Genomic DNA, 25,021 nt, shown 5'->3' with positions numbered 1-25,021 from the left:
TGAAGATATTGCCATTGGGCCACAGCTGATAGATGATATTTTTGTCTTAAAACAGCACAGGTATAAAATTAATCTTCCTTATTGATCCATTGTTTCAAAGTCAATGTACCTGCTTTCAGCCGATTTTTAGATTGGGGTTTCCCCACAAAGTAATTTTGGCATGTGAGAATGCATCAAATTTGTTTTTATTAGACAACCTATTCCATATCCTTCTAATTAACTAATTCAATTAGAAGGATATGGAATATGTTGTCTAATAACTATTGTTGTCTAACAACTGCTTCCAGAATCATCTGGGATTTTGAATATTTTAATCCTAGTACTGTATTATCCAACCAACCAAAGGTACTATATGTGTGTATTCTAGGGTTGCCCATGTCTGAAAATTAAGACCAGGTTTTCAATATTTAGTTTTTGACAGTAAATAAGCATAGTGATATAGTTCCAAATTCAGAATTCCAAATCTGACTTCTTTCATTTGTAACTGCAAATAAAGCCTTTGATGGCTGTTAAATCAAGTTGATGAGTGAAATGAATTATGGAGCAACTCAGAGGAAAGTTTTCTGCTTGCTATCATTGATGTAAGAGGGAAAGTGGGCCTATAAACCCTACTCAATACAGAGGCTGGATTTTTATGCTTGCATCTTCACACCCTACCAGACTCATAAAAAAACATATATCCACCTGTTTGTACACCAGCAGTATTTGGCAGAAGCAACCCTGTTCAACGCTATGAAGAAAATTACAGAGGTTCTAAAGGTAAAGGTACCCCTGACCGTTAAGTCCAGTTGCAGACGACTCTAGGGTTGCACACTCATCTTGCTCTATAGGCCGAGGGAGCTGGCATACAGCTTCTGGGTCATGTGGCCAGCATGACTAAGCCACTTCTGGCGAACCAGAGCAGCGCACGGAAATGCCATTTACCTTCCCGCTGGAGCAATACCTATTTATCTACTTGAACTTTTTGGTGTGCTTTCGAACTGCTAGGTGGGCAGGAGCAGGGACCGAGCAACGGGATCTCACCCTGTCGTGGGGATTCGAACCGCCAACCTTCCGATCGGCAAGCCCTAGGCTCTGTGGTTTAGACCACAACGCCACCTGCGTCCCTATAGGGGTTCTACTATGACACAATTAATAATGCAGCTCCCAACACTGTACAACCAGAAGTTAAATTGTATGGCCATAATCAGAACTGCTGAGCTGCACAACACAAAACTCAATCCACTAATTTAACCCCCATAATGGCTCCAATTTTGCAGAAATACACCCAAAGGTACATCAACAAAGCATATCCAAGCAACATTACTCTATTACACTGCATCACAAGGCACCAATTTTGTTATACTGAGTCACACAAAACTGTAAGGGCTACTGGCACTAATGGGTTTATTTATGAGTAACTCTGATGAGGACTGGCTCTTTCCTGTATTGAACTACTGTAACAAGTTCTGTGTGGAGCTTCCCTCAAGATTGCTCCAGAAGCTGCAATTGGTACAGAATGCTACCAGCGGGTTGCTGAATTAAGTACCTGTGCTGAGAGAACTACCATAAAGAAGGCTGATCGCTGAAGAATTGATGCTTTTGAATTATGGTGTTGGAGGAGACTCTTGAGAGAACCATGGACTGCAAGAAGATCAAACCTCTCCATTCTGAAGGAAATCAGCCCTGAGTGCTCACTGGAAGGACAGATCCTGAAGCTGAGGCTCCAAGACTTTGGCCACCTCATGAGAAGAGAAGACTCCCTGGAAAAGACCCTGATGTGGGGAATGATGGAGGGTACAAGGAGAAGGGGACAACTGAGGACGAGATGGTGGGACAGTGTTCTCGAAGATACCAGCATGAGTTTGACCAAACTGCGGGAGGCAGTGGAAGACAGGAGTGCCTGGCGTGCTCTGGTCCAGGGGGTCACGAAGAGTCGGACACGACTAAACAACTAAACAACAACAACAACAAAGCTGAGGGAACTACACTAGCTGCATAATAGCTATGAAAGTATATTCGAGTTCGTGTTACTTACATATAAAGCCTTGTACAACAACTTGGGATCAGGTTTCCTGAAGGACCACCAGCCCCTGTATGGTCCCATAACAAAACACTTTGGTCACCTGAGGAAATTTTACTCATGGCACCATACAGAATATCATTTGGCAGCAATCCCAAAATGGGAATTTTCGGCTATAGCCCCTTGAAATGCCATTCCTTTGACCATAGGTCAATTATCTGACCATCATCAAATACTTGCTTCAGAGATCTTGCTAAGACATATTTTTGCACAGGCTTTCCTTGTTTTATAAAACTAGTCCTGATGCCATTTTTATCTCTGGTTTACATGATACTGTTTTACTGCTTTTATGTTTGCACTGCTTATATACCATGTAAACATTTTTTACATATCAAGTAGTTTAGAAACATTTTAAAATAAATAAATAAAATCTCACAAGTCCATGCTCTTTGACATGTTCCATTGTCAGAATTATTATTAAGTGTCATAGTGACACGGCACCAGGGATTTTTCTAGCCCTGCTCATCCATCAGATTACTTTTATGCATAAATCAAGCCATCAGCCAATTTATACTGTATTTTATTCTAAACGAAGTAAAACTATCACATTTTCCTTCAGCTGAGCACTTAGCACTATTATCTGAAAGAAAAATACACTGAACATTTTTCCTTTCCAGGATTAGATGTTCTTGTTCTCCTTTCCAACATAGCTGCAGGCAAGTTTCTGGCCTGGAATTTACTTGCTCCTAAACCAGCAGGGAAAAACATTTGTAATAACAACAACCACCGCCACAACAAAGAACTGCCCATAAAACATACTGGCTCACTGTATTAAGGCCTATACAATTCCCAACATGTGGGAGACGAAGGGTTTGATCACTTAAAATGAATCCCTCAATCTGAATGGTACTCCATTTCACAATATGCAAATACAATTTTGGAATCTCTCCCTGAACTCTGACCATCACTTACTCACACATACATACACTTCTTCTAAAAGCCATATTCCAGCAAATATTCCTGCAACCAAGGGAAACCAAAGCTTACACCACCCCCTGCAGAAATCTGACAGGTGCACTTTAGAAGGCAAAAATGCCCAAGGCACTTGGTAGCGAAGCCCAATATCATTAGTTACAGGATACCTATTAAGGAAAGTAACTTCAGTAACAGCAGCCTCTGCTCATAACTGATGCACCCTGATAGATGCCCAATGCGCACTCCCTTTCCAAATCAGCCTCGATAACAGCTGTGATCAGCTTAATAAGGTATAAGCATGTAGCTTTGGATGCCTAGATCACATCCACAGGCCAAATTATTCTCCCTGATGAACAAACAGCTTGAGTAGCAAGGAATACTTCCCAAGCAGAAGAAAGCACAGCAGCAAGAATTGTGCCCACATGTCTGTTTCCCTGTGCCAACACACCTATCCTCTTGCTGTGTATATCCAGCTGTTTTCCATATGGCTAGCACTCAACCCTCTCTGTTGCTCACAATGCCACTGAGCAGTAGTAATGCCAAATCTTAAACATTTCAGGTAATCCAAAAGGCAAAATTTTCTAGCTCTAAGAACACTGAATTTAAAAACCAAAATGAAGCACCCCCAAAGCTATTCAGCGCCTGAGATTTCCCAGTTGAAAAAGGTGCATTGTTCAGAATGTTGGGGGAAATATATTGCGCATAATTTCTGGAATACTCAAAAACAGGAGGATAGAGAGGGAACAAGGTTTAATCAATAACAGAAATTTGTGTATAAATTCACTGCTTCTGTGCTCCTATGCACAAACACATTCCCCTATTACCTGCCTATTTGCATAGGAGAATGAGACTTGCTTCATTTTTACCAATGCAACTTGCTAAAGCATCTTCCAGTGTTGCATATCAAAATGCAAATCAGTGGCCTAAGCCCATTACTCATAATGTGAGGGGAAATGCAGAAATTGGGAGAACGAAGGGGATCACTGCAGTCTGTGAGAGAGCTTCTCCAAAGGCCTCAGAAGCCCACCCTACGGTAATCTGGAGCGGGGCTTTAGTGTGGCTGCCCTTACCCTGTGGAATAGCATTCCTGTTGAGATACAACAGCCCACTATGAGCACTTTTCAGAAACAGTCAAAGACTTTTTTGTTCAAACAGGTTTTCCCAGCTGGATAAATGGGTATTTATCACAAGTGCCCACTTGCTGGGGTTCTAGTCTTGTTTTAAACATACAGTGGTACCTCCGGTTACGAACTTAATTCATTCCGGAGGTCCGTTCTTAACCCGCAACCGTTCTTAACATGAGGCGCACTTTCGCTAATGGGGCCTCCCGCTGCTGCCGGCACACAACTTCCACTCGCATCCTAGGTCAAAGTTCACAACCAGGAGAATCTACTTCCGGATTAGCAGAGCTTGTTACCCTAAGCGTTCATAAGGAGGAAGGTACGTAACCCGAGGTTCCACTGTATCTGTTGTTGTTTTTTTACCCGTTTCTAATTATTTTATATATCTTATATTGCCTTGGCATTGTGGTTTAGAAGGCGATTAATAACTAAATGATGATGATTATAATAATAAGAAGAATGACGATAAAAATAATTTTAATGCCAATTCACCCAGTTTAGAGTTCATCACAATCACTTTATCTTCTTCCTATGCTTTGTGTCATCAGCGAGCTGGCCACCTCAGTGCTCACCTGCATTTAGGAGCACAGGTCCCAATAATGATCCTTGGTGGGGAGGGACTTCTTACCTCTCTTCTTTGTAAAATCTGTTTCCTGTTCCTTAACCAATTCCTGACCTACGACGGACCTGTTGTCTTATCCCATTACTGCTAAGTTTACTTGGGAATTTTTGATAAGCCACATTACTGAAAGCTGGATCACCCCATCTCAAGTAACTCTTACTAGGTTAATCAGACAGGACTTAGGCTTGCAGAAGGCATGCTGGTTCTGCTTCAGAAACACTTTCTCTATATTATTGGTATTTCTGTCTTTAATAATGCTTCCCACCAGTTTTCCCACAACAGATCTTAATAGTCCTGTAATTTCCTGGTTTCCTGTAAACCAGAGATGTCCAACCGGCAGATTGCAACTTTGATGAAGTGTCCCCAGAAGAAGCTCAACAACTGTACTGTTGGTCTTCCTCCCCCAAAAAAGCTCAACAACTTTGGTCAATCCAATGGGTAGATCACTGCCAGTGTGTTTATAGTGGGAGTATATCGCAGTCTCTTTGGAGTTGGACATCCCTGCTCTAAACAAACTGCTGTTACATTGTCCATCTTTGTGTATGGAAGCTGAACTTAGCGACATTGCCTGTTTGTTTGTTTTTGTTACAAGATCAGCAATTTCACAGTTAAGACCCCTCATTTGTTTTTCATTTGTTAATAAGCCCTAGAACAATCTCATTATCACTCAAATTACTCAGACTCCTTCCTTAAAAAGTTAGTTCAGGCACAAAGATCTGCCCTACGTTTTCCACAGTGTAACAGATCAAACTTCCTTTTCCTCCTTTAGCACACCTTTAACTCCCTTGTCATCCAAAGGTCTGATCTCTTCGTTAGCCAGTTTCCTGTTTCCAATTTACTTTTTTTTAAATGGCCTTAATGCTTTTAAGGATGTGCTTCTCAGATTTGTTTTGGCATCTCTTTTTGTCTGCCTGCATTTATTTTGCCACAGATTGTGTTCTTTTTTTGAACAAGACTTTTATTTTTTGAAGAAAGCCGCCTTATCTCCAACAGCCTCCTTGACTCTGTTGGCTAACTACACTGGCTTTAGCTAAAGCCAGCAAAATAATCTGTCCCAGCACAATTGACTGGCAGAATGCAATACAGTGGCACATCAGTGATATGCACATTGAACATTCCTTCATGTTTCCTTGCCAGAGCCATCTACCTGAAACCCTAGGCTGCCGGCCAAAGGCAAGCTGTGGTAGGGAAGAAGGCTGGCTAGTGCAGAGAATAGGCTGGCAAGACTGGCTCATGTTCACTGCTTAAAACATGTTGCTCTTTCATTTCTGAGGTGCCATAGCACTCTTTTTCAGCTACAGGTTGGCAATAAGGGGGGGGGGGAACCTTGATAAATCAATAGCAAAGTGACATTATTATGCTTTGTCAGCCAAAACAAAGGGCAGCTCATGGAAACTGAAGTACAGTACAGTACTTCCACTCAGTGAGCAGTGTTTGGATCTCACTTAATACTAAAGTTTTACAGAAATTGCAAGTGTGAAAGACACTTCTATAAGGTCAATTGCAATCTATAGGCTTTATTTTCACAAAAATGTATTTGGGACTGAGGTGGAATATATGTGTAAAAGAAGCAGAACAACTTTTACTGAGGCCTCCATGAAAGAACAAAGTGACTGAAACTATTTTGAAAACTAAGCACCAAAACGATTCTGCCTTCCTTTCTCTCTCTGCTGCCTGATAATGTTCTCTCTCTTGCCGGCTCATAAAATAAATCTGTCAAGATGCTATACAAGATTACTGATATATTTAAATGATGGCCCTGGCTTGTGATTACATTATCTCCTGGCTCTGTACGTGTGTGACAAGGCAGCAGCCCTACCCTGGGAGAGTCTTATTTCTGAGTGACTTTTATTGTCCATTATCTTACAGCATTTATGCCACAGCCATGATGTCTTGTAGGAATATTTCACAAAAGAAATATCTTTGTCGTTAGTATTCTCACTGCAATTTAGTCAGATCAACCTTTAAATCTCATCCATCATGCTGAAGAGCTTTGGCAAAGCAAACAACAGTAATATATGCCTTCTTGTAGAACGTAATTACCAGCTAGGTTAAACAGCAGTGCCTCCCCGCATCCCCTCCTGCAACACAAGCAAACAGAAAACACACAAGCAGCCTCTGGCTTCTCGCGCTCTCACTTCTTCTGGGTGGAAGTACATACATAACCGGTTCACTGCAAGCAGACTGACACTGTCTGCCACATGACAAATATACTTGAACCTAACAATTAAGCTTCTGTCAGCACTTCCAAAAGCAAGGAGCATTTACAGTAAATCCCTCACAACTTTTAACTCCTTTGCTTGCCTTTCTCAGGAATCGGTTCAAGATGAGTCAAACTCACCATAAGCAGAGCAGTTTAAGACGAAAAGACACACAGATATATGGCAATATAGTAACACACACCTTTCAGGACCTAAGCACTGATAAGAGAGATGGCAATAGACAAAAGAGTCCTAGGGAGCGTAAGGGAATTGTACAAAAAATCAGTAAGACTTCTTTCAATTCCTATAGCTGACCTTCTCCTGACTTTCTACAGCATACATGTTCCTGCTACAGCTTGAGAGGGTATCCACAAAAGTAGGAGTTTGCATGGTTTGCAAGTGTTCTCAAATTGTGAGGACTGCCTTTAAAGGAACGTTGCCTTTCCCCTGCTTATGGCAACCACAGATTTTCCAGGCCTTTCTACGGAAACTTATGAATATGATGCATTCCCACACCCACAATGGCTTACCAATTATATTGCTTGGTGATGTGGGACAGGGCTGCTCTTTTCTGCCACTTTTAAAATTTTCCATCCTCAGGTTCTCTCTCTTAGACCTTAACAAATAATCTGCTCCTTTCTTATTCCCAATTATCTGCCTTGCATGAAAGGGGCAGGGATTCATTCTGGCGTGTTAATGACACTTGGGGAATCTTTACACAATTTACAAACAGAGAATATTTTTAAATGCTTACATTATTACCCAGAAATATGGCTAAAGCCTCAAAAATAAACGCTGAACATTTGTTTTTAAAACTTTCTTCTTCTTCAATGTGAAGAAATGCAGAAGGGCTGGCAAGGAAACACAGTAGTGCCTCAGTGCCTTTCAAAGGAGATGTCACTGTCTATATAGCATTTGAGATATACTGAAAACCAACAAAGCTTATAGTGGGACATCTGTCCAGCATAGGCAACGCTCTAAGATCCGAGCCAGAAGCTAAACACCCCTGGAAGCTTGTGCAGATTACTACAAGAGTGTTCTCAAGGGGAGCAGATGCAAGAACCAGTTTCCTGGCTACAGCCCTGGAATCCTGTAGAGGGATACTTGCCACAGGCACAGAACCTACATAGAGGACTGGAGAGAGACCACAAAATTTCCTAATCTGTAATAAAAGACTGCAAAAAGGACACAATTTTTAAAAATAGAGATTCAATATTAAACACTAGAAGGAGGACAGGGTTCTAAGGGAAAACCCCTGATGAAGTTGTTCTCAAGGGTCACTCTATCCTTAAATTACACAACCGAACAATCACTGCTACCCCATGCAGTTCATAGTAACTTAGCCCTGCATGTGCACCTGCTGATTTTGCCACAACAAATCTGTTTATCGTAAAGGTGCCACAAGGTGCTTTCCCAACAAAACAGTAACTTAAAGTTGAAAACCAAAGCTGCTCTGCTCATTTAACCATACACACAATTTCATGAATGGCAGAACAATTAATGCAGGGGGTCAGGGGAGAAAGTAATATAGTTAGGGCTTTGTTCAAGATATAAGTAAGCTTTACCAGAGCATCAACAGAGGCAAAGAGCTAAACCTCACCTTCTGTTCAAACACCAACTTTGGAATGTTAAGTTAAAAAACAAAAAACAAAGAGAAATCCCAAACATTTGTTAACTCAACAAATGTGAAGTTAGCCAGAGTTGGCTCATTCTAGACGTCAAAAAAACAAATGCTGCTAGCCTATATTTAAATATTTGTGGCAAGTTTCCCATCCTGTTTAAAGAAATTCTCCACCCAGCTCATGTTTACGTTTAGTCAGCAAGATTAATCTTTCAACAGAAATATAGTAAGATGTTTCTATGCTGCATTTATTCATTCACAAAAAGCTCCAATGAACACAACTTCTTTCTAGAGAGTAGTGTGTATCGTCATTTCCATTCACCAAGACATTGAAGCAGTGCATTTTTGGTAGAGGTTTTTTAACTACCAAAAATGAACTTCCTCCATGTATTCAACTTTCACCACTTTCCTGTAATAAAGATCAAGGACGACCAAATGTGAGCTATATTTACAGACCAATTTAATCTGGCCTCAAATGACCCTTCCACATTTTACTCGAATTTTAGTGCTTTTGCTTGTTTGTTTTAAAGCTGCCCATATCATTTACAAGAAAAAAGAAAGAAAAGTGTACTGGAGTGCAAGAAAGAAATCTTCACTTTAGTGTTCACTCTGATTTGGATTTTATATTTTGTGATTTGTAACAGCACGAAAGTTTCATCTCTCTGAAGACTTTATGCAGGTAACTTCAGATTACTGAACACCACACACATATGGAGAAGGGCAGCAGCTATTTGCCAGAAATAGTCAGACTTGCTTTTTATACTAAAATACACCTAACATTTTGCTCTCCACACCAAACTACAATGGTTAAAGTTAAAATGTTTATTATTGGTCCCAACAGTGTAAAATGGCAGAATCTAGATGTCCATCTTGCATTTCATTAAACAGAGAAGACCTTTTAAAAGTTATTTTAAAAAGCTGAATCTCAAAGTAAAGCTTCTTTTGGCATTCATGTCAGAGAAGGAATTGGACCTTAAACAACAACTAATTTGGTGCCTTTTGTTCTCTGTTCAGATGGTGGCAACAAAGGTTTTAGTGGGTACAGTACTTGTCTATGCGAGCTTATTACACCCATTTTATAATTTGATTGAATTGTACCTGGAAATGAATTAGCAAACTGTTGTGATTAAAGTCCCAAATATAATCGGCTCAGATACTAAAGGGGTGGTGCCAAGATCATGGGAAGCTCCTCCTAAGATGCAGAAGAAGGCCGTTTGTCCACACTGAGGCTGCAGAAGTCCCAAACTCAGGAGGTTCAGCTATCTTGCTTTCTGCAGCCTGGCCAAGACCTATCCAGAAGGTATTTGACCTGGTGGATGGGACCAACTCCTTCATTTTCATATTGGATTTATTTGCTGTACTTGACTGCTCTAGTGTTGTAAATTTTTGTTACTGTTTGACTACTGTGTTAATTTGTTGGATTTTATTTTTAAAAAACAGTTGGAAGCTGCCCTGAGCACTGTGCATACAGTGCAAGTTTAGATATAATTAACTGAATCCCAACAAGACAGAAGGACTGTTTTTGGCGGACGGGGGCGGGCAGGTGCGAGGGAATAACTGGTCCTGAATGGGGTAACTGTGCCCTGAAAGACCAGGTGCGCAGCCTGGGAGTCATTTTGGACTCAAAGCTGTCCATGGTGTCACACTTTAATTCTGTGTCTAGAGCAGCTGTCTACCAGCTCCATCTGAGACCATCCCTGCCTGCACACTGTCTCACCCGAGTGGTGCATGTTCTGGTAATTTCCCACTTGGACTACTACTGCAATGAGCTCTGTGTGGGGCTACCTTTGAGGGTGACTCAGAAACAACTAATCCAGAATGTGACTCCCAGACTGGTGACTGGGAGTGGCTGCCAAGACCATATAACACTGGTTTTGAAAAACTGACTCCCAGGATGTTTCCCAGAACAATTCAAATTGTTGGTGCTGACCTTTAAACAGCCTTGGCCCGGTATACCTAAAGGAGCATTTACACCCACATTGCTTAGCTTGGACACTGAGATCTAACTCCTGAGGGCTTTCTGGTAGTTCCCTCACTGCAAGAAGTGAAGTTATTGGGAACCTGGCAGAGGGCCTTCTCGCCAGTGGTGCCTGTCTGGTGGAACGCCCTCCCATCAGATGTCAAAGAAATTATATGACTTTCCATAGGAATCTGAAGGCAGTCCTGTATCAGGAAGTTTTTAAGTAATAAATTCTTACTACTACTACTACTACTACTACTACTGCTACTACTACATCTACATTCTGTGGGAATATTAAACTTGTGTCTCAATTAATATATTTTTTTATTCATGTTTATTTTCATTTCCGTGAACTGCCTTGAGTCTCTGCTCTGGGGGAAAGGCAGGATATAATAAACAAACAAACAAACACTGTAAAAATACCATATATTGTTCATGCAGCTGCAACACTTCCTGCCACTAACAATGACTTGTATGTACTTGAACCTATATGCTGAACAAAAAAATCTGCTGGCAGTGATGCTTAGCTATGTGCATAAACAAACTGGTATTTGGAGGGAAAGTATTATAAACCTGATGTAACAGGTCTTATCAATATAAAACAGGAGGGATGAAAAAGTTCAGAAGTAAATCCTAGCGGGGTGGGGCAGCAAACACATCACATTATGGGCAGTTTCTATTCCCAGGGCTGCAATAATGAAGCGGCTCAAATGGAGCCTAAAAATCTGAAAAGTTGTTTATGTACTTGTGCTGTAAAGCACACACCAGCGTTTCTTTGGTGGACAAAAAGCATGGTGTCTGCTTTAAGAGAGGAAGTAGCTCAAGGAAGAGTGTTTTCGCCTCACACAAATTTCAGTCTTTCTTGGAGTTGGCTCAGCAATTGGCTATCAGCTCTGTTGCCCTGGATTCTAGCTTTCTCAGCCTTGGGAAAAAAAATTTTTTGAGAGATGATACTATAAGAAAAGGAGATGAGGTATGTCTCAGACTGTGTGTACCATTACAATGAAAGCAAACACACCCAAGACCCACTGCAGTAGACATTAGAGACAGAGTCATCCATATTCCACCTGGCTACCTATGTGCTTTTTAGATTATTTTACAATGTGCTTGAAGACAGAAACACCTGTTATAGCCCTTAGGTTTGTATACTAATGAATGTGCACCTCAACACTGAATTAGATTCCCATCTTTGCTGGCTGCTGGTACCAGTAGTGTGAAAGATACTAAAGTACTGCATGCAGTTATTGCAGAATGTCTGAAGATAAAGGGCCTTCATTGCTCCATTTTTCTTATCCATTAAAGGGTCATGGAAAAGTAACACGTATACAAAAGGAAGCCCCTTCATTGAAACTTTCTTACACCACCAGCGATTCAAGGGGACAGCTATGTCTTTGAGAGAGTTATAAATACAGTTGCATTAGCCAACACGAAACTCTCTGCGGTGTGTTGTATACCCAAGAATATTACACAAGTTGCTGTCCTCCATGAGAAAGAATTAGTTTTCCACTGAAAAGAAAGGAAAGTAACTAGAACAGCAACTCCTTGGGGGACTTATTAGATCCTCAAAGAGCTGCTGTGATTGCTGCTTTTGCCAGGAGAAGTTTCATCTTACATGTATACAAGGGGAAGCCATAAGAGAGGAAAACCCTGAAGACTACACTTCAATGTTCCTAGATAACTGAAGAAATATCTTTCAGCAGCTGAGTGCTACACTAGGCTTTTTCTTAAAATTTTCCTAGCATAGCATGAATGTCCGAATTAGCATCCAGGTGAGATTTTCTGCAGACACTCATGATTTGGTCACTGAATCAAATTTTCCGCTTAGCTTTCCCTAGACCTACAGTATGAAATTTTAAGAGAAAAGCAAAATCTGGCCGCTGGTGGGAAGGAGGAAGATGGAAAGTCTTAAAAATACACTGTTAACATCTATCCCTAACTGAAAATGGTTGGAATCTCACTGCCTGTTTGACTAAAGAGAGCTTAAAAACTAATCGGAATATATCTTGTAATTTTTATAGTCTCTCCTTGTGTTTTTATTAGTTTTCAGTTTGAGATTGTATTCCCACAGAAGACTCCACTCCCACAAGATAAATTATTTTACTCACATTTCTACGTACGTTTATTACCTAAAGAGGCCACAGGAACAGTGAACATCCCTGAAGCAGCAGTGCTCCATAAGACAAAACTGAATACATTTTATTTTATCACAGTAGCTGAGTAATATACAACTCCTCTTGATTATTCATTTCTTCCATTCCATGCCCAGTACATGGCAACACTGACCATACTGATACACCAGTGTTTGTGGTCTGGGGAACATGTATTAGCTGATCCACAACCAGCCTTACACCTACAGTACATAAGAGCGAGCAACAGTACATAAGAGCATAAGAGGGGGCCTACTGGATCAGGCCAAAGGCTCACCTAGCCCAGCATTCTGTTCCCATAGTGGCCAGCCAGATTCCTAGGGGAAGCCTACTTGCAGGACACAAGGAGGGAGAACAGCACTCTCTCACCTGTGCCCCCCAGCAGTTGGCATTCAGAGGCAGACCAGTTCAGATACTAGAGGTAATACCCAGCCATGATGGCTAATAGCCATCAGTAGACAAATTCATGGCTAAATCCTTTTTAAAACCATTCAAGTTAGTGGCCATCACTACATTTTACTGCAGTAAATTCCAAAAGGTTAAGTATGCACTGCATGAAGTTGTATTTCCTTTTGTCCGTCCTAATCTTCCAATATTCAATTTACTTTATTTATTTATACACCACTTTTCGGGTGGACCTCACAAAGTGGTTCAATTTCACTGAATGACCTCAGATTCCAGTGTTATGAGAGAAGGAAACATGTCTCTATCCCCTTTCTTCACACCACACCCAGCATAATTTTTCTAAACTAAAAATCCCCAATTGTTGTAAACTTTACTCATGGGGAGTTGTTCCAGTTGCACAATCATTTTGTTTGCCCTTTTCTGAATCTTTTCCAGCTCTAAAAGATCCATTTTGAAATGTACTATAATATACACCATGGACAGGCAAACTAAGGCCCGGGGGCCAGATCTGGCCCAATCACCTTCTCAATCCGGCCCACAGACGGTCCGGGAATCAGTGTGTTTTTACATGAGTAGAATGTGTCCTTTTATTTAAAATGCATCTCTGGGATATTTGTGGGGCCTGCCTAGTGTTTTTACATGAGTAGAATGTGTGCTTTTATTTAAAATGCATCTCTGAGTTATTTGTGGGGCATAGGAATTTGTTCATTTCCCCCCCCCAAAAAAAAAATATAGCCCGGCCCCCCACAAGGTCTGAAGGACAGTGGACCAGCCCCCTGCTGAAATGCTGTTTTGATTCCCTTGGATTATTTAAAGTTTCTTTTGTGGCCTTTTGAAAAATGGAAGCAATTAACCATTCCAAAAAGAAAGCATGAAAAATAAAAGGAGCACCTCATATCATACCTTTGTATTTTGAGCAAATTAATCTGGAGTAACTACCATTTCCTCATTCTGTACTAACAAAAGCACTTATTACATGCCTACACATCTGATGGCCCACCAAGCTGAATGCAGCCCACCAGACATGAACTGTATAGGGACTTCATGGAGGCTATGAAGTGAGACATCAAATAAGAAGAATTAAACCTCAAGCCTCAATCACTAAGGGAGAAGAAAGTCTGAAGAATCAAATCAAGCAGGTAAAAAAATTACAATCTGCACTGTACTGTTGGATGGCAATGTTCTTATAGCTGACAAGATGTTATTAATTGGGGTAATTGACCTGTGAAAGCAGTAAGAAGCTCAAGCGAGTTAAAAAATTATCCTATAAATACCATAAAGATTAACAGATCTTTAATATTCACCCAAGAAGCACTTACACTAAGTACGATGATTATGGTAACAGAGTTTATTTACTAATGTAGGGCTGACTTTAACATATACAACTTGCCACAAAAAGCAGCTCTGGTTCTTAATCCTCTAAGAGCTAAAAGTCATCGCTTAGATTTTCCAAACTGATTAAACAGAGTCTGCAAAGGAAAGAAAAAGAATCCACTACTCATTTCTGATGTACGAAGAACTCTACATAAATGTTTTAGTATAGTAAGCTCTGCCTGGCCCAACTGGGAGCCTGAAACACACTCCATCACCAAGATCTTGCACACAGGGATACCTTCTTTTGCTCTGGCAACAAAGATTAAGCACAGGTTGTTGAGTGAGAAAATCAAAGACTAGGAGGCCAAGAGTTTTTCATGGATTCTCTGGGACTAACTAATTACCTTGTTTCTGTCAAGGAGCAGGTTTCCCACAAATCAGACTGAAAAGCAGTAACAGGGTTTTACTAATTGTGCCCTAAAGCTTAGAACTTCTAGAATGAGATACCATGGCTGGTCTTTTTTCTTTTTTAGTGACAATAATGTAAATAATATTCATACACAGCTAACAAAGTAGCTGGAGCTTTTCAGAGTTCCATAATCAAAAGCAACAGGCCCCTGTACCAGGGAGCTTCAAGCAGAATTTCAATACAGTGGTACCTCGGGTTAAGAACTTAATTCGTTCTGGAGGTCTGTTCTTAACCTGAAACTGTTCTTAACCTGAAGCACCACTTTAGCTAATGGGGCCTCCCGCTGCCACTGTACTGGGAAGGGAGCAGAGTGGGTGGAGAAGAACAAACAGCTAACAAGGATGTGAATATCATGGATTTATTGTGGAAGTGGGCTTTGAGGAGCACACTGCTAAAAATATCACTACCAACAACAAAAACATATGTTAAAATTTGGAAGCAGGAAATCAGCTGGTGAGGCAGTCAAGATTGTTGGATGGCAAAGGATTTAAACAGGAAGACTGAAGAGGACTTCTCTAAAGAGGAAGGCTAGAGGAATTCTTTGCTAGACAGCACTGTGGAATATGCTGGATACCAACAACTGTTTGAAAAGTTAACAGTCGGGTCCTGAGGAATCAGCATTGAGACCAATGCTAAGTAACTTGTTCACAATTAGAGCCAGTGGTGACAGGTGAGGTAGCCAACATTGCAAATCAAACCAAATTACTCAAGTACAGATAGGTAGCCGTGTTGGTCTGCCATAGTCAAAACAAAACAAATTCCTTCTAGTAGCACCTTAAAGACCAACTAAGTCAGTTCTTGGTATGAGCTTTCGTGTGCATGCACACGAAAGCTCATACCAAGAACTGACTTAGTTGGTCTTTAAGGTGCTACTGGAAGGAATTTGTTTTGTTTCAAATTACTCAGGAATAGTGAAAATTCAAGCAGACTGTTAAGCATCTCTCCAAATGGAGCAAATGTGCAGTAAAATGGCAGATGAGGTTCAGTTTAAGAAAAGATAATGTGATGCACATTAGAGCAAAAATATTCTACTTCACTCTTAAAAGTGATGAAGTCTGAATTGGCAGTGACTATCTAGGAGAGAGACTGTGTACAGCAGCACTGAAAAGGGCAAATTACATGATAATGTTTATTAGGAAAACGAGAATAAAACTGTCCGTATCGTAATGCCTTTAATGTATGGTGTGGTCATCCCAAAAATGAAAACATAGAGGGGTTTTAGCCCTTTCCACATGATGCAAGCCTAAATTATGGAGGTGTTTTAGTTCCAAAAAAGACAACTCACAGCGGCATGATAGTTGTAAAATTATGCATGGTATGGAGGAAGTGAAAGCAGAGAATTTTCTCTCCCCCTAATCTAGCTTTAAAATGAAAGGTCTCCCAATGAAATGAAAGGTCACCCAATGGGAGTAAATTCAAAACAGACAAAAGGAAATAGTTCTTCACACAGTGTAGTTAATATAATTCTTCCCATAAGATGGGTTGATGGGCTGCTTAGATGCATTTCAAAGAAAAATTGGACATATCCAAGGTGAACAAGTTTACAGACTATTGGTCATGACGTCTAAAAGGAATCTTCATGTATAGAGACAGTTTACAACTGAGCATTAGGGCTGTTGTAACTGGTGGACCTCCATTGTGGGGGGAAAGATGCTGGACTAGATGGATCTTATCTGGAAACAGTGGGATATATCAGGGCACTATTTTTGGACTGAAAATTCAAGTCTGCCCTTGTATAGATTAATTCATGTGTGTTGCAGCATCAGGGCAACGGTGATGAAAGACAAGAAGATGAAAGCACAGCTGCATCACATTACAAATCTATTAACTCCCGCCCCCTTCCCTTACACAGTGCTCTTTATACCTAGCTGCTCAGAAGTAAGTACTTCAGGTGAAAATTGTTTATGGATATCACAGGCCCGTTCCTTCAGCAGCTCATTCAACCAACTCACAGACATGCCTAGGAGTTGCCTCTAGATCTCTATGGAGGGGCAGCTTGAAGAACACTGACGATTTCTGAACAAGCAATCAAGTGAAAATATATTTTGCAGACCAAAAACATCCATCTTTTTTCAAATTATTCTGCAAGCCAGCTTGCCCCAGTTGGCTCTGACATTTTGCAAACCAAAAAGTGTAATAGTCCTTAGAATCTTGCAGTGAGCACACATATTCTATTCCATTATTCCAAAAAATCTTCCTTTTTAAAAAAGATTTCCTCTCCTCCCTGGCACACATTCAAATTCACAGCATGCTCAGAGTCACTCTCTAGTAGTAATATGGACAGCAGCTGGCTCATAGGAAAGGGGAAAATTTGGAACTTGAGCTGTCCTACACCCACTTGAGCCAGGAGCAGACTGCTGACTCAAGAGGCAGACACTGACAAGCAGATGCCCGGGTTCCAGTCCCCTGCACGTCACTTTACAAATACATACAAACACACAAGTCTGAAAAAGCAATCCCAGTTACTTGGCACCCATCCCCTCCCAAACAACTTAAGAGTACAGGTTCAGTTTCATGTCCATTCAAAAGGCTGAAGGACGTTTCTCATTTAATAATAAAGAGAATTCTCAAAGTTCACAGATGAAGCAACAAAAGTAATTAGAGAACAGTAAACATCACACCACTCTTCAAAATGGAAAGGCTGCGAGCCCTTTGAGAGGGTGTGGGCCGGCCAGCACCTGTTCCAAGAGCATTCTAGACTAGGGCAAGAGTTCACAGAGCCTATCAATTTATCCTTCATCTCAATCGCAATAAGAGGGCACTAAACCATGGCATTCTATTTATTTCAAATAAAGAGTTCAACAGGAGGAAGATACAAGACGTGTGCCCCCTCCCCAAGAGAGAAAGAAGCAGCCATCCTGCCCTTCCCAGCATTATTTTTAAATAACCAATAGGGAACTGCTTTCCACATTTCACAGTTCTGGTAAAGTGGCTAGTTTATGAACTCTTTTAACAGTTCACAGTTGCTCCATTAAAGAAAACCATTCAGTCATGAATTAATATGGCTCTAACAACTGGTCTAAAATTTAGGCACTGCGAGTCTCTATTGCCTTCAACTTCAAAATATACACATTTTTCTATGGGATTTCGTTCAGTGTCAAAACGCTGAACAGTGCAAAAGGCTACACTTTTATGACAAGAATATTACATTTGTTTCCTTTGAGTCTCTACAGCAGAGGTAATTATGAGTGAGGAAAGAACTTGCTATTATTAAAGAATTCTCTAGGCTCCCTGACTTTGTTGTGTAAAAGCAAGAATAGAATATCATCATGTTTATTTTGATAAAGTATAAAAAATTCTAAGAAGTTTATTGCTTTTAAAAATGTAGAGGGGAAAACATTAAATACACGCTCTTACAAGAGAGTCGCTGCAGGGACACTAGTTGAATTCCAGGGGAGAATTATTATTTCAAAGCAGCTCTGGGCAATGTGTCAAAATCAATATTAAGCAAAGTTATCTGCACTTCTAAATCTGCTCTTTAAAGAAGGATCTATAAAGCAATGTGCTCAGCCTCTTGAGTCAGAAGCATTTTACTCAAAAATATTAAGTTCTATGTCTCGCATTCTACTATGCACCTCTATGGTTTATCTAAAAATTTTATGAGGCAACACAGCCAGATGATCTCCTATAATAGGAGGCTGGGAAGCCTCAAACTGAGCAGTTTGGGGCAATTCTGCAAGAAGTGATCCAAGTATTGCAGACAGTATTTGCTAGCACAATTTCTGTGGCCGAAATCAGCACAACTGGCCACCAGGGGAGAGAGAAAAAGGCCTGCATCTTTGGAAAGATGCTTGTTCCTCACATGAAATCCATCTGAGGGAAACAACTAGGAAGACTCCTTCAGATTCCACATGCAAGTCGGCTCAAGTCATTTCAATAAGACATTTTAGCACACAAAACTTTGGAAACATTTTTGTTAGCGTATGTAAGAAAGCGTAACATTTAAAACGGATGTCACGGCTTTATTACTATTTGGAAGGTTGAGGAACAACAATAAATCATTGTCCATCGTATCAGGAAACTGGAGAGAGTATTTTTAATTACAAAAAAACAACAACACAAAACGTAATGTAAATCCCACAGTTCCCACGGCAAAGAACTGAAGCAAGAACACTCTTATGATGGGGTGCTTCTGGAACTTGCAAAGGAAGCTCAAATAGGCACAGTAAACATAACAGAAATAGTCCCACTTTTATTTATAAGTGCCCTTTACTGACTCAGATTGGCTATATTATCTCTACTTCACTAAATCAGTGGTTTTCAACCAGTGTGTCATGGCCCCCTGGGGTGCCTTGAAGGATGGTCAGGGGTGCGGTGGGCAACCCTGGCCTCCTTCCTTCCTTCCCTTCTCTGATGCCCTCTTGCCTCTCTGTCTCCCCAAGGCTTGCGCAGCTGTTTGTTGCAGCAGCCCTGGCTACAAGCTCCCCAGGCGAATGGTGCACCTTTGGGTGGCCAGGGGGTGCTTCCCCAGCCCCTGTGGGGCAGTGTAAGGAGCCATCTCTCTTGGGGGCAGGGGGGGGCAGCTCAGAGACCAGGGACAGCAGCTGCCCAGAGGACTCCCAGGGAGAGGGGAGAGGAGAGGAGGCTGAGGGAACACTCCACAAGGGAGGGTGTTCGAAAAAGGGTGAGGGGCTGCCAGCTGTTCAGGGAAGGGGGGACGTAACTGGGCTCCTGAGCCCCACAGGGGAGCCCCAGAAAGAATGGAGGTGGTCAAGGGAGCCATGGACTCAAAAAGGTTGGAAACCTCTGCACTAAATGATGATACTGATGTTTACACCATTTTTAAAATATTGGTACACACTTTTAAAGTGCTAAATATCACTGTGTGCTAACACCAAAAATTTGGTTGCCTCAGAGAACAACATTAACATCAACATTAACAATACTCAAAGGGATAGAGGCAATTTTGGAGGTTGCAGTCTTTGTAGAGTTAGAGGCTTGAAATGACGTGAGCTGTAAAAAACAATGATGTGTTATGATCTGCCTGAATACTGAACTAAGAAACCATACACCTTACAGGAAGACAATAATGGGCAATGTCTTTTGACTTTTGCTCTCTTGAATTTAAAAACAATGTATGTAAAAAGATACTTAGCCTTCTCATAAAGAGAACTACTGTACAAGGTTGATTTACTCGGCACACAAAGGAAAAATAAAGTCTTATGTTCAGCTATTAGGCCTGTAGGAGCAATCCATTAAAGCAGGCATTTGATCTTTGGAATATTCTGACTACCTTTCACTAACCGTTTTGTCAAAATGTTAAAAAGTCTACTTCATCTTATGAAGCCTGGAAATCTGGCAAAACCTTACAATAATGCTGCTTCAGGCAATCTTAAGCACTAGGATCTTATTTACACCATTTCAAGTGGGAAGACACTGTGAAATGGCTATCCAGAGCCCATTTTTACGGTAATCAACATTATTTAGCACTATCCCTAGCTTGTCACAGTAGGATCCTCAGCACTTGCTCTGGTAGCATCCAGGTGAGGCTTCTGAGGAATTATTTCCCTTCTATATTATAAGTAGCAAATTTAGTGACAGCAGCAACTGAAATATATTCATATGCAAATGTGGAGAACTATCTTTTTATTATTGTTGTTGTTGTTATATTATTATTATTATTATTATTATTATTATTATTATTATTATTATTCCCTACCTACCTGGCTGGGTTTCCCTAGCCACCCTGAGCATATATAAAAACACAGTAAAATTAGCAATTCCAACCCAATGATTCATGTACAGTTGGCTACAATCTGAGGTGCATTCAACTGATGAGCGATCGCCAACGCACAGGTCCTTCTTGGACCCAGAAGAGAGCAAGGCAGGCTGGGGTACCTTTATTCACCTTCTGCCATCGCACACAGAGGCTGGAAACACAACCCCTGTGTGAAATGGTCGTCGCAATTCCTTCTTGTTCAGAACCTTCTATATTAATGGCAAGCATTTCATGTAGAATACATCTCATAATAAATAAAGATTAAAAGCTAACTGAAGTAATATTACTAAATGAGCTAGTTAGCTAATTTATATATCATTTCATACATTCAGAGGCACGCCAAAGCTATTTACAATAAAACAAAAAAAGACAACAAAATACTAAAAGTGTTCATCCCAAAAAAGTCCCAACCCCCAGTACAAAATACCACCGCCCTTGGTTGAGCACTGCAGCCACCTGCAGTTGAAATGCCCAGGAAAATAAAAATGTTTATTCTGCTGCTGGGAAGAGGACAAAGTTAGAGCTTATGCCCCAGGCTGTGCTTCTTTAAAATGCTAACAGCTTGTTTGCTCAGTGTTAGCTACATGTTACAGTCCACAATTTTGCTTTTTATCCCAGGGATTCCCAAACTTGGATCTCCAGCTGTTTTTGGACTTCAGTTCCCATCAGCCCTGACTACTGGTCCTGCTAGCTAGGGACGATGGGAGTTGTAATCGAAAAACAGCTACCAACACACACCCAAGTTTGGGAATCCCTGCATTAGTCCAACTGTTAGCACCAAATAAATGATAAATGTTAGGAGGGAAAGTAACCAATTCTTTTTGTAAGCCTACATTTTTCTGAGGGAATATGTTGTTTTCATTGTACTTTCTCTCTTCCGCTTTGCAGTCTCCACAAATGCCATTCTATAGAAGCAACATAAATTACAGTTATTTACAGTTATTGTCCCAATTCCTATTTGGGCAATTAGCAATCAAGTGAAGTTCACTTCTCTCTAATTGTTGCTTTTTAATTTTCCTTCCAAAAGAGTTATGCTCTATATCAGAGCTTCCCAAACTTCTCTTGTTGGTGACAAACTTTTTAGACATGCATCAACATTTCACGACATAGTAATTCAGTTTTACTAGCAAACTAGAGATTAAACTAACTCCTTTTTCCAGCCCTGAAAGAAGTGTGGGGAACAGTCACGTGACACAACTATACACTGAAATGGACACGCTAACGTGTCGCGACACAGTTTGGAAAGCTCTGCTCTATATGATATTAAGTCCTACAAACTGCAACAAAGCACATCATTATTTCCTGTTTTAAGGTATTTGGGCTACAAGCCATAACCCTCTTATTCCTTGGGTAAAAGAGTTCAATGACTGCAGCTAAAGTATATAGGTTATTCTGAGAAAAGTGAAGCATTGTATGTGTCACATATTCTAAGGAATTCACTGTATAGATTCACAACAGTTTTGTCTTCTGGATAATAAAGTTTCAGGGCAGATCTGTGCCAACTAGCCTCCTTAAAACTTGAGGAAATAAACATGACCAGCAGTTTAAGGCTGTTCAGGCCTTTTAATGCTGCTGCTGCTGCTGCTGCTGCTGTTGTTGTTGCAACACAAACACTCACAACACTAAAAAAAAAATAAACCTAACAAGAGAATACAAATACAAGTATGAATATAGATACAAATACTAAACAAACATATAACCATATTTCACTTCTTGTTTTCTCCTAATTGACTTCCTTCGTCCTCAACGCAGGTCTACTTTCATACAGTGGTGCCTCGCAAGACGAAAAGAATCCGTTCCGAGAGTCTCTTCATCTAGCGGTTTTTTCGTCTTGCGAAGCAAGCCCATTGACGGCTTAGCGGATTAGCGCCATTAGTGGCTTTTCGCAGCTTATCGGCTTAGCGGATAAGCAGATAAGCGGCTTACAAAAGGGGGGGGGAGGGAAAAAAAACCGCAGGAACTCGCAAGACATTTTCGTCTTGCGAAGCAAGCCCATAGGAAACTCGTTTTGTGAAGCACCTCCAAAACGGAAAACTCTTTCGTCTAGCGAGTTTTCCATCTTGCGAGGCATTCGTCTTGCGGGGCACCACTGTATTTAATAAACTGTTTCCTTCTCATTCCGTTTTTCCTACTTTTCTTTCTATTTTAGACTTTTATATCTTAATTTGTTTTTGCAAAAGTTAATCAAAACAAGTCCATGTATTAATTTGAAGGCACTGCTTTTTATGATAATCTCTATATTTTCCCCATTCCTTTTGAAATTTTTGTTTAGACTGACCCCTAACTGCATCTGTCATTCTAGCCAGCTATAGGTTATCAAATAATTTTTCTTGTCATTCATTTCTGTTGGTCTGACTAGTTTTTCCAGTTTTTGGCAATTAGGATTCTCGCCACCAATATTGAATACAGGAATATTTTTGTGTTTTCCCTAGCAATATCTGAATCTAATATTCCCAATAGAAAAGCTTCTGGGTTTTTTTACAAAAGTTTGTTTAAGTATTTTCTTCAACTCTTCATATACCAAATCCCAGAAGCTCTTGATTTTATCACAGGTCCACCACATATGTAGGAGCGTCTCCGATGCTTGATTGCACCTCCAACACAATTTAGATTTTGTTTATACATTTTAAATATTTTGCTTGGTGTTAAATACCATCTATAAAACATCTTTAACAAATTTATTAAAGTAATTCAACATTAATACATACATAGTACAAATATATAAACATACATTTCATACAATCCTTAAAAATATTCATACATACCCACACTCAATCCCACCCAGCCTCACAAGCTGTAAATCTCCAATTCTCTTTCCATAATCTCCCCCATTATGATAACTGAATAGGTTTGCCTATGTCCATTGCCCATTTAATCATTACCTCTTTTGCTTGTTCATCCTTCACCTCCCACTCTAGTAAGTTTCATACATTTTAGAGATTACCTTTGTCTTATTTTGTAATAATTCTTTGTCCAATATTGAAATTTCTCTTGCAAAACCTTTTTTGTTATCTGTTCTGAACACTTCGTTTAATTGGTAGTACTGAATCCACCCTGTTAGGTGATGTTTTACTTCCTCATATTTTTCCAATTTCAATTTATTATCTTTTTCTTCTAGCAGATCCTTTTATGTGCCCAATTTGAGTCCGTATTTTTTCTTTTCACTGCTATCGCTTCCAAAGGCCAAAGCCACCAGAGCATTTTAGGTTCTAATAATTCTTTGTACTTTTCATAGACTCTATATATCAACTTTCTTACAATATGGTTAAGAAATCCTCTGTGGACTTTCACCTTTTCATGACCTAAGTAGGCATGCCACACATCACGGTTGTCAAACCCTTCTAAATCCAATAAATCTGCATTTTGCAGTATCATTCATTCTTTTAACCAATTTAGACAGACTGAATCATAATACAAATTTCAATCAGGTGGTGCCAATCCACCTCTATTTTTCTTATCTATTAGTAATTTATTTTTAATTCTTGGCTTTTTGTACTGCCAAATGAATCTTGATATATCTCTTTGCCATGATTTAAAGCATCTTACCCCTCCAATTATTGGTATCATTTGAAATAAAAACATCCTTTTGGGAAGCACATTCATTTTCACTACTGATATCCTACCACAGAATGATAATTTTAACCTGTTCCAAATCTCCAGATCTCTTTTAATTTCTTTCCATATTTTTATATAATTATCCTCAAATAGATTGCTATTTTTATTCGTCAGCCAGATTCCCAAGTATTTAGTCTTATTTACTATCGTTAGTCCTGAGCTCTTCTGTAATTCTTCTTTTTCTTGTATTCTTTGCTAGCATGTTAGTCTTATTTTTATTTAACTTAAATCCTGCCACTTTTCCAAATTCGAGGATCTTTTCTATTATTTTGTACGCTTTCCATGCCTTTATCGTGTGCGATATCTTCCCCACCTTTTATGTCTCGATCTTTCCTTACTGCAATCACTAGGAGTTCTAGTACCATAATGAACACTAAAGATGAGAGGGGGCAGCTTTGCCTGGTCCCCTTACTTATCTTAAATTCTTCTGTTATCTCATTATTTAATATCAATTTGGCTCTCTGATTTCTGTATATCGCCTCGATACCCCTGCTGAAATTTTCTCCGAGTCCTGTGGCTTCTATAGTTTTTTTTCATAAATCTCCAAGAGATGTTATCAAAGGCCTTCTCGGCATCTACCAGCATCAATATATCTTTTTGTTTGTTTGTTCTTACTTCCAAATATTCTAATATATCTATTATATTTCTCATATTATTGCACATGTGTCTGCCTAGTAGAAAGCCCACTTGATTCTTATATATAATTTCATTCAATACTCTTTTTAATCTGTTGGCTAGGATATCAGCAAATATTTTGTAATCGTTATTTAAGTAAATTTATATTTAATAGTGATAAAGGTAAAGGTAAAGGACCCTTGACAGTTAAATAAGTTGCAGACAACTCTGGGGT

At 40.0% G+C, this 25,021-nt stretch overlaps 1 protein-coding gene across 2 annotated transcripts in view; it reads right to left on the bottom strand.

The window, feature by feature from the left end:
* The window catches only part of NEK6 (NIMA related kinase 6), a 92,353-nt gene that overhangs the window by 64,404 nt on the left and 2,928 nt on the right, over positions 1–25,021 (bottom strand). The window lies entirely within an intron of this gene.

The sequence above is a fragment of the Podarcis erhardii genome (genome assembly GCF_964252035.2).
Source record: "Podarcis erhardii genome assembly, chromosome: Z".
Lineage (NCBI taxonomy): Eukaryota > Metazoa > Chordata > Lepidosauria > Squamata > Lacertidae > Podarcis > Podarcis erhardii.
Note: the sequence above shows the minus strand (reverse complement) of the source record. Positions and strands in the feature narration are given on the sequence as shown.